Source organism: Marmota marmota, unplaced genomic scaffold (assembly GCF_001458135.2).
Source record: "Marmota marmota marmota unplaced genomic scaffold, marMar, whole genome shotgun sequence".
NCBI classification, from domain to species: Eukaryota; Metazoa; Chordata; class Mammalia; order Rodentia; family Sciuridae; genus Marmota; species Marmota marmota.
In genome coordinates, this window is record NW_025999945.1 from 187,824 (window position 1) to 205,259 (window position 17,436).

Below are 17,436 nucleotides of genomic sequence, written 5' to 3' on the forward strand. Positions count from 1 at the left end.
GAAATGGCTGTGTAATTGACAGATAAGAATGATATATTTATAGTCACAGCATAATGTTTTGAAATATGTATACATTAGGGAGTGGATAAATAGACCTAATTAGCATATTCATCACTTCATATTCTTGTCATTTGGGGGGGGTAAGCACACTCTAAATCTATTTTCAGCAATTTTTGTAGACAATACATTAACTATAGCCACCGTGTTGTGCTATAGAATTTATTTAAATCTTGAATTTATTCTTCTATCTAATAGAAATTTTTCATCCTCTAACATCTGTCCAAATCCCCAGCCCCTGGTAACCACCATTTGAAATGGCTAGTTCTTAACTTCCAGAGGCCTTTCCACAGGGACTCTGAGATCAGACCTGTTTACACAGAGTCAACCTAGACAATCAAATCTCCCACAAGCTTCAAAAATGTGTCTTTTTTGTGTGCTTATTTCCATGGAGGCTTATTTAGCACTTAATATTGTGTAAGAACACTCCTCTTTTGGCCTTCACATTCTTCACTAATTATGCTCAGAAAGTGTACGTAAGACTAAAGAGCAACTTATAATAAAGATTATTTATTAAGCACCTGCCAGGTACAGCCAACGCCCTGGAGCCTACAGAGTATCTGGAAATAGAGATAATAGGCAATTGAACAAGGAACACTAAAGTGTAACTGGGCACAGTGTCACACACCAACAATCCCATCTATTCTGGAGGCTGAGGCAGGAGGAGCCCAAATTAAAGGTCAGCCTGACCCCATCTCAAAATGGTGTGTAGCTCAATGGTGGAGAACTTGCTCATCACATACAAACCCCTGGATTCAATCTCCAGTACTGAAAAAAATAAAATATAAAAATAAGTCTAGAGTGTGGTAAGTACTATTGATAGGGGACAGACAAATATGAGTGGTAGGAACACAAAGTTAAGGGAATAATTCTATAAGATGGACCCATTGTGCTGACTACCATATGCTTTGTTTCCCAAGAAGCAGTTTACCTGCAGCCTTGCCTGGCTTAAGTGAACAGAATATGGCACATTACTTAGCAAACTACCTATTATCTGCAGGAGAAGAGTAGACCCAAAATAATGTCAGTAAGAGGAACCCAAGTTACCCTGAAGGGGAACACTTTTGTGACCTTTTAACAGATCAGATCCTGGAACTCAGGGAGATAAGGATAATTTCTACTAGCCATAAAAATCTGTAAGAATTTATGATTAAGAATCCAGCATAGGCCAAAGTGATCTAGAGTTGTCCTGGCAGTGGGGACTTGAAAGTCTGATGTCATTCTACTGTCAATCAAAAGTCAAGAGGTGGACCTGAGCAGTATTCTCTGGAAAGTTCTCTAGAGTACCTGAGAGGCACATTGTCCCTCCCTCTTCTCTTTGAAAGGATTTACCCTCTCCCTTAAGTATCCCCTCTACCCCTTTCCCACCCCTTCTTAAAAACTGTTACTCTGAGAAACATGTCTGAAATCTTCCTGACTTGATCACAAGAATTGGGGTTTGAAGGGAAGTCTTTGTGCTGCCTGAGTTTCCAGAAGTCCCCAGCCCTATAATAAGGAAAATAGAGGGTCACATGGGGAAGCCCCATTATTTTATGTCAATCCTGTCTTGTCCAGTCTCTTTTCCTATGATAAAACATGAAGACTGGGTAATTTATAAAGAAAAGTGGTTTATTTTGATTTATGATTTTGGAATCAGATGAGGAAGTTCAAGATCATGGTGTCAGCATCTGCTTGGCTTCTGGTGAGGGCTTCAGACCACAGCACAACATGACAGAGAAGCAGAAGGGAAAGAAGAATGTGAACAGGCGAAACAGGTACTAGAGAGATTGGACAAAGGACACTGACTCACTTTGGAACAACCAGTAAGTAACCCAGTTACGACAGCTGACTCATTCCTTCAAGGTAAACCTTAATCCCTTAGGAGGGTGGTGCCCCCATCACCTAATCACCACCCACCAGGCCCTACCTCTTAAAATCCCACCACCTCTCAATATTGTTAAACTAAGGACCACGTCTAAAAGCAAATGATCTTTGGAAGGCACACCGTATCCAGAACCACAGCAAGGTCTATGATTCATTTTGAGTTAATTTTTATGAAAGGTCTTAAGATGTGTATCTAGATCCATTTTTAACATACATTCATCCAATTGTTCCAGCATCATTTGTTGAAAAGGTTGTTATTTCTCCAGTTCTTTGCATTTGTCAACAATCAGTTGACTGTGTTTGTGTGGGTCTATTTCTGTATTCTGTCTTCTGTTCCGTTAGTCTATAGATCTGTGTGCCAATATCATGCTGTCATAATTACTACAGCTTTATAGTAAGTTTTGATATTGGGAAGTGAGGGTGCATCAATCTTACTCTTCTTTAGTATTGTATTATATTATTCTAAATCTTTTACCTTTTTCAAATAAACATTAGAATCAATTTGTGATGTCTACAAAATAGCTTGCCAGGATTTTTATAGGGATTGCATTGGAACTGTAGCTCAACTTGGAAAGAATTGACATTTGAACACTATTGAGTCTTTCATTCCATGAGCATGGAATAGCACTCCATTTATTTAAGTGGTCTTTGACTTAGTTCATCGGGTTTCTGTTGTTGTTTTTAGTTTTCCACATATAGATTCTGCACATTTGTTGTTATATTTTATTTAAAGTACTTTTATTTTGCTATTATTATAAAAGGCAATTTTAAAATTTCAAATTCCATTTTTAAATGGCTGATATATAGAAAAGCACTTGAGTTTTGTATATTCATCTTGCTGTACTCATTTATTTATTACAGGATTTGGCAGGGGCGGGGTGTGTGTGGGGGAGGTGGGTACCAGGGATTGAACTCAGGGGCCCTTAACCACTGAGCCACATCCCCAGCCCTTTTTGTTTTATTTAGAGACAGGATCTCACTGAATTGCTCAGCGCCTCGCTAAATTGCTGAGGCTGGCTTTGAACTCACAATCCTCCTGTCTTAGCCTCCCAAGCGGCGAGGATTACAGGCATGTGCCAATGCACCCGGCATTACAGGATTTTTTTGAGGATGCTTTGAGTTTTTTCATAAACAATCATACTATCTATGAAAAAAGACACTTTTTGTATTTTGTTTCTTTTATAATTACATGAGCTAAGACTTTCAGTGTATTGTTGAATAGCAATAGTAAGAGACCCATCCTTTCCTTGTTCCAGACCTTAGGTGAAAAGCATCCATTTTATCTGCTATTTTGTTGTTGTTGTTGAGCACTTTTTGTGTCTTGTAATGTTCTTGATACATACTAGTCTGCAGTTTTCCTTTCTTATAATGTCTTTATTTGGTTTTGTTGTTAAGATAATGCTGGCCATATAGAATGATTTAGAAAATCTTCCCTCTGCTTCTACTCCTGAAAAGAAATTGTGGACAATTGGTACTATTTTCTTCCTCAAATGTCTGGAAAAATTCACTGTGAAATCATCTGGTCCTGCAGTCATTTTTTTAAAGTTTGTTAATTATTGATTCATTTTCTATCAATATAGGGTTATTTGGGTTATCTATTGTGTCTTGTGTAAATTTTCGTAGTTTTATCTTTCAAGTCATCAGTCCATTTCTTGTATTGCATTTTGGATCATAGAGTTGATCATGGTATTTCTTTATTTTCCTTTGAATATCCACTGATGGTTCATTTGTGGTGCCCTCTTTCATTTCCAATATGAGTAATTTGTGTCTTCTTTTTTCTTAGCCTGGCTCTAGATTTATGATTGCCTTGTTCTTTTCAAAGAAGAAAGCTGATAGATAAATATTTTTCTACTGTATTTCTGTCATAAATTTCATTGATTTTTTTTCTCTACTTTTATTCATTTCTTTTCTCCTGCTTCTTTTTAGGCTTAAATTGCTCTTCTTTTTCTGGCTTCCAAAGGTAGAAACTTAGATTATTGTCTTCTTTATGAACATATGCATTTTAATACTGTAAATTGTCCTTTAAATCCTAATTTGACTGGCTCTCACAAATTTTGGTAAATCATAGTTTCATATGCCTTTAATTCAAAATATTTTAGTTCTTTGGCTTATGGGTTATTTAGAAATGTGTGGTAACTTTCCAAATATTTGGAGATGTCCAGTTCTCTTTCTGTTTAATTGACTTCTTGTTTAATTCTGTTTTTTTCTGAGAACACATTTGGAATGATTTCTATTGTTTTCAGCTTGGTAAGATGTGTTTTATGGCCCAAAACATGGTCTATCTTAGTGAATTTTCCATGCAAGCTTTGTTAAAATAAAAACTTTAGACAAGTTAAATTTAGTAGAGTTTCTTTGAACAACAACAAAAAAAAAGGATGTGTGATTTGGGAAGCACCCTGAACAAGCGAAGGTTCAGATAGCCCTACCCAGCAATAAGAACAGGCAGTTTATTGCTTATAGGTAGGTCTACAGTTCACTATGAATGAAGACAGCTTTAGGTTATATTTAATTTAAGAATTTGAAAAGAATATGTATTTTGCCATTATTGAGTGGAATATTCTACAAACTCAATAAAATCCAATTGATTGAGGGTGCTGCTTAGGTTTTTGCCTACCTAAACTATACATTACTAACAGAGAGAGAGAATCTCCACCCCAAATAGATTTGGCCATTTCTCTTTTCAAGTCTATCAGCTGGTGTATTATTTCATTTTTGTGGTGCTGTAACAAAATACATGACAAGTTTTTGTAACTTACAAAAGCAGATATTTATTTCCAATGGTTCTAGAGGCTAAGGAGTTCAAGGTCAGGGGGCCTATATCTGATGGGAGCCTTCTTGCTGTGTGGAAAACAGAAGGGCAAGAGAACTTTCATGTGTCTGTGCTTAAATTTGGAATTTTCTCTAATAATCTAGCCCACCCATGATAACAGCATTAATCCATTCATGAGAGCAGAGCCCTCATGATCTCATTATCCCTTAAAGGTCCCACCTCAGGATACTGTTGCATAGGACTTAATTTCTAACACATTAGCTTTGGGGTACGTATTCAAGCCATGGCATTCTACATCTGGCTCCCAAAATTCATGTCTTTCTTACATGCAAAACACATTTATTCTACCCCAATATTCCCAAAGTCTTAACTTCTTCCAGCACCAACTCAAAAGTTCCAAGTCCAGAATTGGATGTAGATAAGATCCAATTCTGCTCTAGCTCAGAGCTTGTGATTTGTGTGTGTGTGTGTGTGTGTGTGTGTGTGTGTATGTGGTACAAGGGACTGAACCCAAAGGTGCTCTACCACTGAGCTATATCCCCAACCCTTTTTAATTTTTATTTTGAGGCAAGATCTCACTAGGTTGCCCACACTGGCTGTGAACTTGCCATTCTCCTGTCTCAGCTTCCCAAGTTGCCACTGTGCCTGGCTGAGCCTATGAAATTAATAAGCTTCCAAAAGATATAAGGCATATAACAGACATTCCCATCCCAAAAAGAAGAAACAGGCAAAAAGAAATGGGTAACAGTTCCCAAGAAAGTTTAAAAGTCAACAGGAAAATAATCTCTTCTGAGTCCAACTTCAGCAATCTAAGCATGCTAGGGCCAGGGTTGGGGCCCCAGGGCCTCCTGCCACCTTGCACTTATAGCCTTGCTAGGCTCAGTCTACCCAGAAGTTCATGCGATCTAGAGATTCAAGCCTTCAGTTCTCTGAGGCTGCAGTTCTACACTAATGGCCCTATGGTCCTGGAATTTGGGGGGCTGCCCACTCCCCTGTCTTTACCAGGCATTGTCCTAAATAGGACTTTCTGTGGTGGTACATTTTTATTGAATTCTTTATGGAATTTCCATCTCTCTGTTTACATTACCCATCAGTTCTTATGTGTGGTCCACTTTTCCATTAACATATCCACCGTAGTTATATTGCATTCCTTTCTTACAATTCTGATATCTGTGTCACGACTGACTCTGATCGTTACTTCATCTTTTCAGACCATGCTTTTTCTTGCCTTTTGGCATAATTGATCATTTTTTTGTAGAAAGCCAGACATGTTACATCAGGTCAATAGAAACTGAAATGAGTGGACATTTAAAGTAAGAATTTAGGGATTCCACCTCTTGGGTCCCCTTCTTCCTCTGGGAGAAGTCTTTTCTGCTGTCCTTTAATAAACTTCTAATTTCTACTCTGAAAAAAAAAAGAATTTAAGGTAATTTTAGTAGAAGTTGGGGTATGTGTAATATTTGCTGCAGCTACAGGTTCAGGCTTTGGGTTCCCCTTGTTTACATCTCTCCTTTTGAATCTGGGTTTCCCTACCTGCTCCTCCTCAGAGACAGCCTGTGCCTTTCAGCTGTCATCCACTGTTATTATCTGGAGACCTGCTGATGCAGTGGTAAAGTAATGGAGGGGAGTACTTAAAAGTCTTTCCACTAAACCTCAGCTTTTAGTGGGCTTGTGTCTTGGGGCTATCAGCTTTGCAACTGTTTCTCCAGTGATGTGGATGCTTGCCTCCTCATCTGTACTCCCTTCCCTGGCTGATGTACTCCTAGTCCATTTTCCCCCATCCCACACCTTTAGCAAGACAGGAAGGCTAGAGAAAACTGGAGCGAGAGGAATGTACTTCTTCCCAGCTGAGATAAGCTTCTAGCAAAGTCTTTGTCCCTACACTGCAGGCTGAAAGTTCTCTGGACATATTTCATGCGTATTAATCTTTTCCTTCCCAACAGAGCCCCTAAGCCAAGAGGGGAGTTTTCCCATATCTTTACCAGGAGAACCCAGTGGGGCACAGCCCTTGGAGTTTATCCCTCTGGCACTAGTCCACACTCTGCCTGCAGCAGTCCTTCAAAATTACCACTGAAGTGTCCAGATAAGCAGATCTTAGCTGGTCCTCTCTGGATGAGCTTTTCTCTTTAGGTGGGACTTGCCCCACAAACTCAGTTTGCTGTGGTTCTACAGAAATATGGATCTTCGATTTTTCCGTACTTTTCTTGCTGTTAGAGTGGGAATGAAGGCTTCTAAGCTGTTTGTATGTCAGAACTGAAACCGATATCCTCCAGAGAGGCTGCTTTGAATAGTGGGATAGGAATGATGAAAGTAACAGCACGGTGAGATCTAAAAGTACCAGGGACATCGTGGCCCTGCCAAGTAGATTATACTGCCATTGTACAGGTGACACTCCCAGGGTAAGAAAGGGTCAGAGCCCCAGGCTTTAAACCAGGGCCCATCTAGTTACAAAGTCACCCTCTCTTAACTCCACCAAACAGCCTCAAATGCACAAAAAAAGATGAGACTGGAGAAGTTATTTTGTCTTTGGAAATACTCTATACTTTTCAGAGATTTGAGATTGTGTCTTCCTTTAAACAGTCTTGCCCTAAACAAGCAAGACTATAGCAGATTCAAAACTAAGCAACTGCAGTGGTCGTGGTTAGAGTTCTGATCATGAAGCCAGAAGACTTGAGCAGTAGCCTGGTTCTAGTAGGAACTTATTGGTGACATTATTCTCCCTGAATCTCACTTTTTCATATATAAAATGAAAAATCATAAACACATCACAGAAATTTCTGAGTATCATGAAAATATTTACTATTGAATGTCAACCCCCCTGAGCTGTCCAGAGTATGAAGAGATCTCATCCTGATCCAAGGAAGAGATCATTATGTGAAACTCAGCTCTGGTTCAAGTGCTGATGAAGAGTTTAGAACAAGTCAGGAAGCCATAATGATGCCAGACCAGGTTGTCTGGGGGAGTTCAGATATGAGATGAAAAATTTTCAAGTTCAGTGCTACTCTACCTTTGTGTTTCTCTTGGCCATTTATGTGGAGATGGTAAAACCTCAGCTTTACCTTTTCCATTTTCTGTGAACTTAACCAATTAACTTCTCAAAGCCTCCTCCACTCCTCACCTTTAAGAAGACAGTGATGTTTTCCTTACAGAGCTGATGTGAGGATTAACTGAGATAGTATATGTAAAGCATTTAGCATTGTGCCAGTCAGATCACGAGCATGTTAATTGGTGGTAGGTTGACACAGAACTATTGAGTACCAAGCATGAACCAAGTCCCATACTGGTTCTGCACACAAAAGAGAAAATGGCCCAATATAATTCCTATCCTAAAAGAGTTTCTAATCTGATAGAGGAGCAGAGCATGCACTAAATAATCATCGCACAAGGTGTGCTGGAGTTATGTCTCAAGAGAGGAACCACAATTCCTAAAAATTTATGGTAGGAGCATTGGTGGTGGGTGTAGGAAAGAACTGGCTTAGACTTTGGGATCTAACACAGGCAGAAGATGGACAGAATGGTGCAGAAGGAAGCCAGCCCCAACACCCAGAGTTTCATTTACTGTAGACATGGGAGCGCAGCCCACCAGGAGGACCCTTGCAATATCTTCAAAAACCTTCTATAAATAGCATGCCCTTCTTCCCCAAGGCTTGCAGGGGCCCATAAGACCACTGGGTCTCACAGTCTTAATGTGCAGATAAAAACTGTGGAACCTGCTCAGAGTACTTTCCAACAGGCCCAGATGGAGCCTAAGCACTTCCTCATATTCTGAAGCCTCCTGCATTCCATGACCAGCCCTGAGGGCCAGTTCAACACAACCCAACTGTAGCAGTTTCCCTAAGGCTATGTTATAGCCCAGAGATATAATCACTCACTAGAGGCTGTAAACCTCTGCTCACACAGATACCTCCAGCAGGGAGGTCAACTAAGTTTTCAGGAACAGAGTGGCATTGATCTGGGCTTTGGTGGGATTTAGGAAAGATGCTCTAGGAAGGGGAAGGGGCAGACCAGGGCAGAGGCAGAGGTTGGAATGGCAGACCATGTCCAGATTGGGTAAATTAGACCACTGTGGTGGAGCAGAGGGCACCTCTGCCCATGACAATGGCTCTGATTTCCAAGTACTTTAAAGAGTGCTTATAATGCACCAGTTTCTGGGGCTAAGATCTGGAATGCATTGTTTCATCAAACCCTGGATACAAACAATGGATACTGTTATCTTGTTTTTCTTAGGAGAAAGCTGAGGCTAAGTGAGATAAATGACTATCTATGGTTACAGAGATAAAGCCTGTTAAATGTGGAATTCAACCCTTACTCCAAGTCCAAAATTTAACTTCCATGTGTTATTAGGCAGATAGCTCAGAATACACACCAAGTCCCAGTTTTGACCGAATTGAAGAGTCTTTATTTAGCTGGCCGGCCAGTGACTGCTCCCAGCAGGACCCATAAGTGTCTCTGCAAGGAACAGCCCCAAGCCTGAGCATTTTAGGATATTTAAAGGCAAAACCCACAAAAACCACATCCGGGTTAACAGAGCTGCAAGCGAACAGGTACAGAAGCTGAATTGGGCAGTTAGTGAGACAATGCAGTGGGTACATTAGTATTTCCCAGAGGACTTTCCAGGTTGGCAGAGCAGCAAGCAAGCAGAAAGGAAGTAGGTCAAAATGACCCTAGTTCAGTACAAGTTAGAGAATGGTTACAAATGTCTAGGCAATCAATCTCTGACAAGGTTCATTGGCCAAGAAAAATGGAAACCAAAGAGAACAATTTTATGTTATATAAGGATTGCTATTTTGTATTGCCAAGTATGTTATGCTGAGTAACTATTAATGGGTACAGAAGCAGGGCTTTCACATGGGAAAAGCATTTTTTACATGATATGGAATCTCAGGATAAAATGGAATCTCTTTGGTCATTGCCCATATAGCCTGGCCCATAACCCATGCAATGTTAGCTTCTAGTGAGATATGATCAGAAAAGTAGATTAGGGTCAGGGCATAAAGGACTTGAATGCTTCATGGAGTCCTGCATTCAGTGACACTGAAGCTCAGCAGTAAGAGTATTTTAGAGGCCTCCAAGTTTATAGAAGAGACTCCTTTACCCTGAGCAGAAAGTTGCATGCAAAGAGATCCAGGCCAACTAATGACCCAATTGAGAGGCCAGAAAAACTCTGACCTGAGATAATAGATTTATACTGGGAGTAATACTCCAGATCCAGGGTCTGAAGCTCCCCCCAGGTGCTGGTCTGCTCAGTCTGCCATTCTTTGACAACACTCTAGGCTTCTCTTGCTGGCAGGACCCAAGGTGGTGCTTACACAGATTTCTATCCAGCAACCTAGAGGCTGATGAGAGCATAAGGAAGATGAAAACAAGGTTGGTGAGATGCTAGAGCTTCACAGATCCTCTCCCCACTCCCCTGGTTTGCTTAGAAGCACCACAAGGCCAAGGACTTCTCTTGTGCCCCATGGAGAAGGAAGGAAAGCCCATCAAAGCCACTGGAGGGGCATCTGCTGGAGCTTAATGAGTATCCAGGTGTCAGTCAAGTCACCTTGAATAAATAGATGATGGCATGGGACAAGTCTCTATGCTATCAATAAAATAACAGGAGGTACCAGGTGATCCTGAAGACCCTTCAGAGTTTTGTTTGTTTGTTTAAGTTTTTATTGTGGTTAAAAAAAGTAAAATGTACCATCTTCATATTTAAGTGTACAGTTTAGTAATATTCAGTATGTTTATATTGATTTACAACAGACATCCAGAAGTTGTTCATATTACAAAGTTGAAACTCATTCCTTATTAAACAACTTCCCATGTCCCCTGTCCCAATCTGTGGAAACCACCACTTGAATTTTTGTGTCTGAGACTTTGACTATTATAAGGACCTTACATAAGTGGAATCATGTAGTGTTGTCTTTGTGTAGCTAGCTTTTTTACTTGGCATAATGTCCACATGGTTCATAGATACTGTAGCATATGTCAGTATTCCCTTCCTTTTTAGAAATATTCTACTGGATGAATATTACACACACAAACACACACACACACGTGCATGCACGCACAAACATGCACACACACACCTTGGAATTTCACACATTGGACTTTGTCCATCTAGCACAGTGACTCAGTGGGGCGAGGGGGACTGCTAGATAATTAATGTTCGAGCATAGGTGTGCCTGCTTGATGGAGTACAGAAATAATTAATTACTAATCACTTTAGAGAAAACTGTAGCAAAAACTTGGACTGATTCATCAGAACTTTCTGGATTCACTTCCACATCTGAATGAGAGATAGATAGACTAGATACCTCATACTTATATTGTCCTATCTAATTAGAGAGATTCCTCACATTTTGTTTCTTCATTTGCTGATGGACATTTGGGTCCTTTCCACCTCTTGGTTGCTGTGAACATGAGTGTGCTGCTATCTCTTCAAGACCTGGCTTGGCCCTTCAGCTTTGAGGTGCATGCAGTGTGTTTAGTTGTGTGCTTTATTACTCCTTTGTTAAAAATAACAACCACCAAGAGCCTCTCAAGGAGTCACTGAATTGAAGTGAATACTTCCAATGCCACAAGGAGACACTCATTTTAGGAAATTTGGACACTCAAAGCTAAGATTTTGCATTCAAAAACTCCTAAAGCTGTATCACCAAAAGGAACTAGAACAGGGCCTTGCAGAGGAAGTGCTGTCATTGTGCAGTATAGTTATGACTTCGGTCTCAACAGTATCTAGGAAACCCTTTCCATGGAGATTATGGGAGTCTGTTAATATAAATTACTTGCTGAATAAGCCATGCATTAACTTGTTGGAGAATACATGCCAGGTATGCAGAAAAACATCTGCCAAACTCAGCCATGCATATTGTCCCCCCCAGGGAAAAACATTTAGGATCAATATGTATTCCTTTAAAAGAAAGGCTTAGTGTTCTCTCCTAGGTAGCGTGGTTGAAATATCTGGCAGAGGTTCAGGCTTGAAGGTATGTTCCTAAACACTGGAACCTGCCCCTCCAGCGAGGTGACTCAGTGGAGCGTTGGATGATTGTTAGATGATTAATATTTGAGCAAAGGTGTGACTACTGGTAGGGGTGCAGAAGTAGCTGCTAATCATTCATCGTAGAATCCTTTTTAAAGGAAACTATAACAAAAACCCAATTTGATCCATCGAAACTTTCTAGGTTCACTTCTACAATCTGAATACCTATCCCATTCAGGATGAGGAGAGCCCAACAATTCCTTTCCATAAGAGTCACCAAGTCCTTGTCTGGGAATGTGAACAGGATGATCAAAGTGTCTACCCCTGAGATCTTAGTTCAGTGGAGAAGGCAGGGAGAGGCACTAACCATGGAATCTCAGAAAGCAGCTAACTCAGGAAGAGTGTTAGGGAAAGCATCACGCAGCTGACATTTCATGGGGACATTGAAGGAGAAGGAGTTTTACAGGCAAAGAAACATAAGAAAGAGCAGTCTATGCTGAGGGGAATAGCACATGTGCTGAAATACCTGCAATCGCTACTAACTTGAAGTTCACTAGCATCCCTGAGGTGCAGAAACACCATCCATTGGATCCAGTGATCTCCTTAGACATCTTCACAATGTGCCAACAGAGGCTGCTGCTGGTAATTGATGGGAGAGAGAATATCCAGCAAGGTGTCTGAAGGCAGGTAGGAGCCTTCCATCTGTTCTCAGCTGGTTGCATGGTATTGTCCAAAGCAGGTTACCCACAGTTTGGGAGACAATGCTTTTTATTATTACAACTAAGACTCTTCTGTCTGGAACCATGCTATACTGAATGGGACACCGGAAAAAGACAAAAATTTGGACTGTATGAAGCAAACCTAGACTCTCCCTGGGGTGCTCTTTCCTCTATCTATCTTTAGAAGGAAACTGAGAGTCTCTTGGGAGATTCTGTAGTGAATGGAGCAGCTGGCTTTGCTAGACAGGTTTCTCTTTGGGAGCTCTGAGTGCCTCCGCAGCCTCAATGAAAGTGTAGATGATTTTTAAGGCAATAGTTAATAATTAAATGAGAGACAGAGCGAGGAAAAGCTACAGAATTCTTCCTACAGCAGGGGAACCCAAGATATGGAGGATGAGGACATTGTTAATTTTAAATATTGTAACTATTTTATTTTTAATTACTTTGCTTTTAAATGTAGACAACATACAAGTCTATAAACTACAAAAAGAGCCTTTCCCTCTGATGAAAATTTGGGTCTTTTACCCATGCACATCCCTCTTCCAGAACCACTGTTACCAATGCACACCATATTCTTCTACATCTCATGCCATGCGCAGTGTATGGGTAGGGACTGACTTATACTTAGATGCAAACTTCATCAGAGGCAGGACAAGAACTAGGATAGAGAAGGTGGGGGGAGAGATGGCTGATGTCAGCTGTCCCTTCCTGTTCAGCAGAAACAAAGAATCCAAAGAGCTGACAGGAGTACAGTTTTCTGTTTACAGCCAGCTGAGAGCAGTAATATGGGAGCCTCCCCAAAGGGAAAGAGAAACAAACCGTGATTGAAGGCAAGGAGAGGCTTATGGGAATGTTGAGATTTCTAAGATTGACAGAAGAGATGGATGAGTGAACCTGTCATGATGGAGAGTCTGGGTTCTGTCTGTCCTTTTATAACTGCAGGATTTTGTAAAGATGGGAGTACACGAAGTAAAGCATTAACTGGCTTGGAGGGTCTAGGGGCAAGTAGCTATCAGTGGAGAATACACAGGGAAGATGGACAACACTGAGCACTGGCAGGGACATGGGGCTGCTGGATCTCTTATGCATTGCTGGAGGCAATGAAAATGATACTCTTAGGAATTTGTATTTCTCTATGAAACTTATATTCTCTTTTAAGTCACATTTAGCTGTAAGTAATAGAAAATTGATTAATGCTGGTTTAAGAGATAAAAACTTTTACTATTCACCCACCAAAATGCTTAGAGGTAGACAGTCCAAGATTAGACCAATATTTCAAGAAAGTCATCCATGAAATAGACTTTGTGCCTCCTTCTGCTTCAACAACCTCAGTTGTTGATATATTACTTTTGCAAACAGTTTGACAGTATCTTGCAAAGTTAAACATACATTTACCATATGACCACTCATAGATATTGAACCAAGAGAAATGACAACATAGGTTCAAATGAAAGTTCTACCCAAATGCTCCTAGTAAATTTATTCATAACTGCCCTAAACTAGTACCAATTCAATTACATCTATTAACTGATAGATAAATGTTTGCATATCTATAAAATGGAATATTCTCAGTAATAAAAATGAAATATAATTATAGAGTTTTTAAAAAAAATCTCTGGTGAACAACTTTAATAAGATATTTCACTTATAAAGAACAATGTTTAAAAATACATAATTTAATAAAGTGAACCTACATCAAAGTTCTTGGCCAGGCATGGTGATAAACACCTAAAATCTTAGTAAATCATGAGGCTGAGGCAGGAGAATTGCAAGTTCATTGCTAGTCTCTGAAAGTTAGCAAGACTCTGTCTCAAAATAAAAGTAAAAAAGAGTTTGTGTTATAGCTCAGTGATAGAGCACTTGCCTAGAACGTGCAAGGCCCTGGGTTCAATCCCTAGCACCACACACACACAAAAAGTGAATGAATGGATGAATGAAAAATTCTTAATGTGTATTATTTTGCTAGCATCTCAAAGGCACCCACACTGATTAAGAACAGAGTTAGAGGAAGTATGGTCCATAAACAACCCTCACTTCTGAGACTAGTGGGGAGTTTTGGATCCCTGAGACCACTTTTAATGATAATTCACTAGAGAGACTCCCAGAACTCATTGAAAGCTGTCACAGGGAAAGGAGACAGATTAAAATCAAGCAAGGGAAAAGGTGCACAGCAGAGTCTAGGACAGTTCCAAACATAGTGCCTCCAATTGTCCTGTTCCTATGAAGTCATGGACAGTCTTATTTCTCTGACATCAATGTGTGACAACACACACGAGGGCACTGGCAACCAGAGAAGCTAACCTGGGCACTGGTGTCCAGAGTCTTTGTTGCTGTTCAATCAAGTGAACCTAGTTGGCTGACCATGTGGTCCCCCACCGACTCCAACCTCTCTGGAGGTCAAGCTAATACTGCTTGGTCTCTACCCTAAATCACTCTGTTGGAATAGCTCCAAGCCCTCACTCTAAATCACATTGTTACTATATGACTATAACAATGCCATGTGGATTTGAATTACAGTGACTTTCTAGTATTTTGATATGTGGTTAGGTAAATTTCACATGACCATTCTTTCGTATAATATTCATAACTATTCTTGGATGTGTATGTTTCTTTATAAAACTTAAATTCTTTGTTAGTTTAAAGTTACATGTGGCTTCAAGTGATAGAAAATTGACTAATGTTGGTTTAAATAATACAAACCTTTTCTATTCAACCAACAAGATGCTTAGACTGTTGGATGAGACCAATAGTCTAATAATGTCATCAGTGATGTAGACTTTGTGCCTACAGCTGCTTTACCACCCTCAGCTTGCTGATAATATATATAATTGTTACCTCATGGTCGTTCCATGGCTGCACAGATCTGGTCACTATAACCACATCCAAAGGCAAGAAGTAAGAATTGGGGCTGGGGTTGTAGCTCAGTGGTAAAACACTTGCCTAGCACCTGTGAGGTACTGGGTTTGATCCTCAGCACCACATATAAATAAAGGTATTATGTCCATCTACAACTTAAAATATATTTTTTAAAAAAGTAGGAATCTTCTACTTGTGACATAGTCTTTTTACTAAGAATAAAAACTATTAGGAGGCCTCAGTAGACTACTTGTACCTATATTAGCCAGAACTGAATCATACATCCATTCTTGGACAAATCATTGGTCAAAGAGAATAGGAAATAATTACTGATTGAGATCAATCATAACTCATTGGTCTGAGGTAGGAACCAACTCTCTGAGAATAAGGCCTCTCTACCCATTTCTTAAAACTGCAATTCTGTTTGAAAGAAACTAGTGGGGAATAACTGTTGGGTAGGCAATTGTGTCTGCCACACCTTTACATTTAAGAATAATCCATATTTTTTAATGAATACTTTGAAACTCTTATGTTGAATTACATTTAGCTTATATATTAACTTAGACTTAATATTTCATGGTTTTCAAGTTTTTTCATCAAGAACTGTTATACTATTCCATTTATTTTGCTCTTATTTTAAGAAATTTAATAATATTTTCAGTTCCCTTAATAAAAGTCCTGAAGCTCTCTGCTTCAATATAGGCCCACATAAATATTTTACAGTATTTGTCACTATTGTGAATGTAATATTTTTCTATGTCTATTTATAGATATGTATTGGTATTTGCACATAACCCTTGAATCTTGCCATCTTCTAAATTATCCCATGAGATGTAATATATCACCACACACACTTAATATTAAGGAGTCAAACTATCAGACACTTTATTTCAACCCTACTACTTTATAGCTGTGTGACCTGGGGAACTTCCTCTCTCTGCTCACTTTCTTTATGTGTAAAATGGGTAATAGTAACACATAGGAAAATTTAAAATTTAGAATAGTCCCTGGTACATAGTAAATTGTATTAGAATTTTCAATATTAAAATACAATTTTATTAATTCCATTTTTTTGAGATTCTTTACCATTGAGTTACACCCCCAGTATTCCCAATTCTCTCTCTCTCTCTCTCTCTCTCTCTCTCTCTCGAGATAGCATCTCGCTAAGTTGCTAAGAGTTTCACTATGTTGCTAAGGCTGGCCTCCAACTCACGATCCATCTGCTTCAACCCCCTGACTCACTCTGCCAGGCAATTTCAATAATTTTAATAAAATATCTTAGGTTACTTAAGGATAGAATCACATCATTAGCAAAAACAAATAGTCTCCTTTCCCAATGTTTGCACTAAGTATTGAATTTTTATTGAACTTGCTAATACTCTACTACTATGGAGGTAAATAAATAGTTCCTTATTTAATTAAAATTAGTGGTTGAGTCAGGCATGATGGTACATACCTTTAATTCTAGCTACTTGGAAGATTTAGGAAGGAGGATCACAAGTTCAAAACCTCAGCAACTGAGACTCTGTTTCAAAACTTTAAAAACAAATTTTTAAGTGGCTGGGGATGTTGCTCAGTGGTAAAGCACCCCTGGGCTCAATCCCCAGTACCAAAAAATTTTTAGCATTTTACCATTTAAGGAATTTGCTTTCAGGTCTTAGTAAAGAATATTATATGCAAGTGGTAGCTAGTTGCTTTTATTTCTACTTCACTTAGGATTGTTACTGGGAAGGGCTGTGAAATTTTTACCAAATCCCTTTTCAGCATTTTCAAATATAACAGGCAGTATTGTTGCATTTTATTTGCTCATATAGATCAGCAGACCTTCTAATGTTGACACCCATTTGCATTCCTACACTAAACTCAACTTGGCTGTAAGATAGCATAGATCATAATTTCTAAGTTTTACATTTTATCATCTCTGAAATTGGGTCATACATTTCAGTCAGGGGCACCCTACACTTGTTGTTGACTAGACAGCAGGTATGACACAGTTGCCAGGGCCTGCACACATGTCAAGTGCTCACAGATGTTAGATAATTGACCCTTTGAGTTATGTACATTGGGTTTTACTCGAGAAGTTAAGTTTAGTTGCTGTATAAAATCTAAAATATTACATTATGATTTGTCACCAAAATGAACAAGTTATTAAACGTACAGAAATTCATGGAATCAGAGCAGTGGAACATAACTTGGATAATCATAAA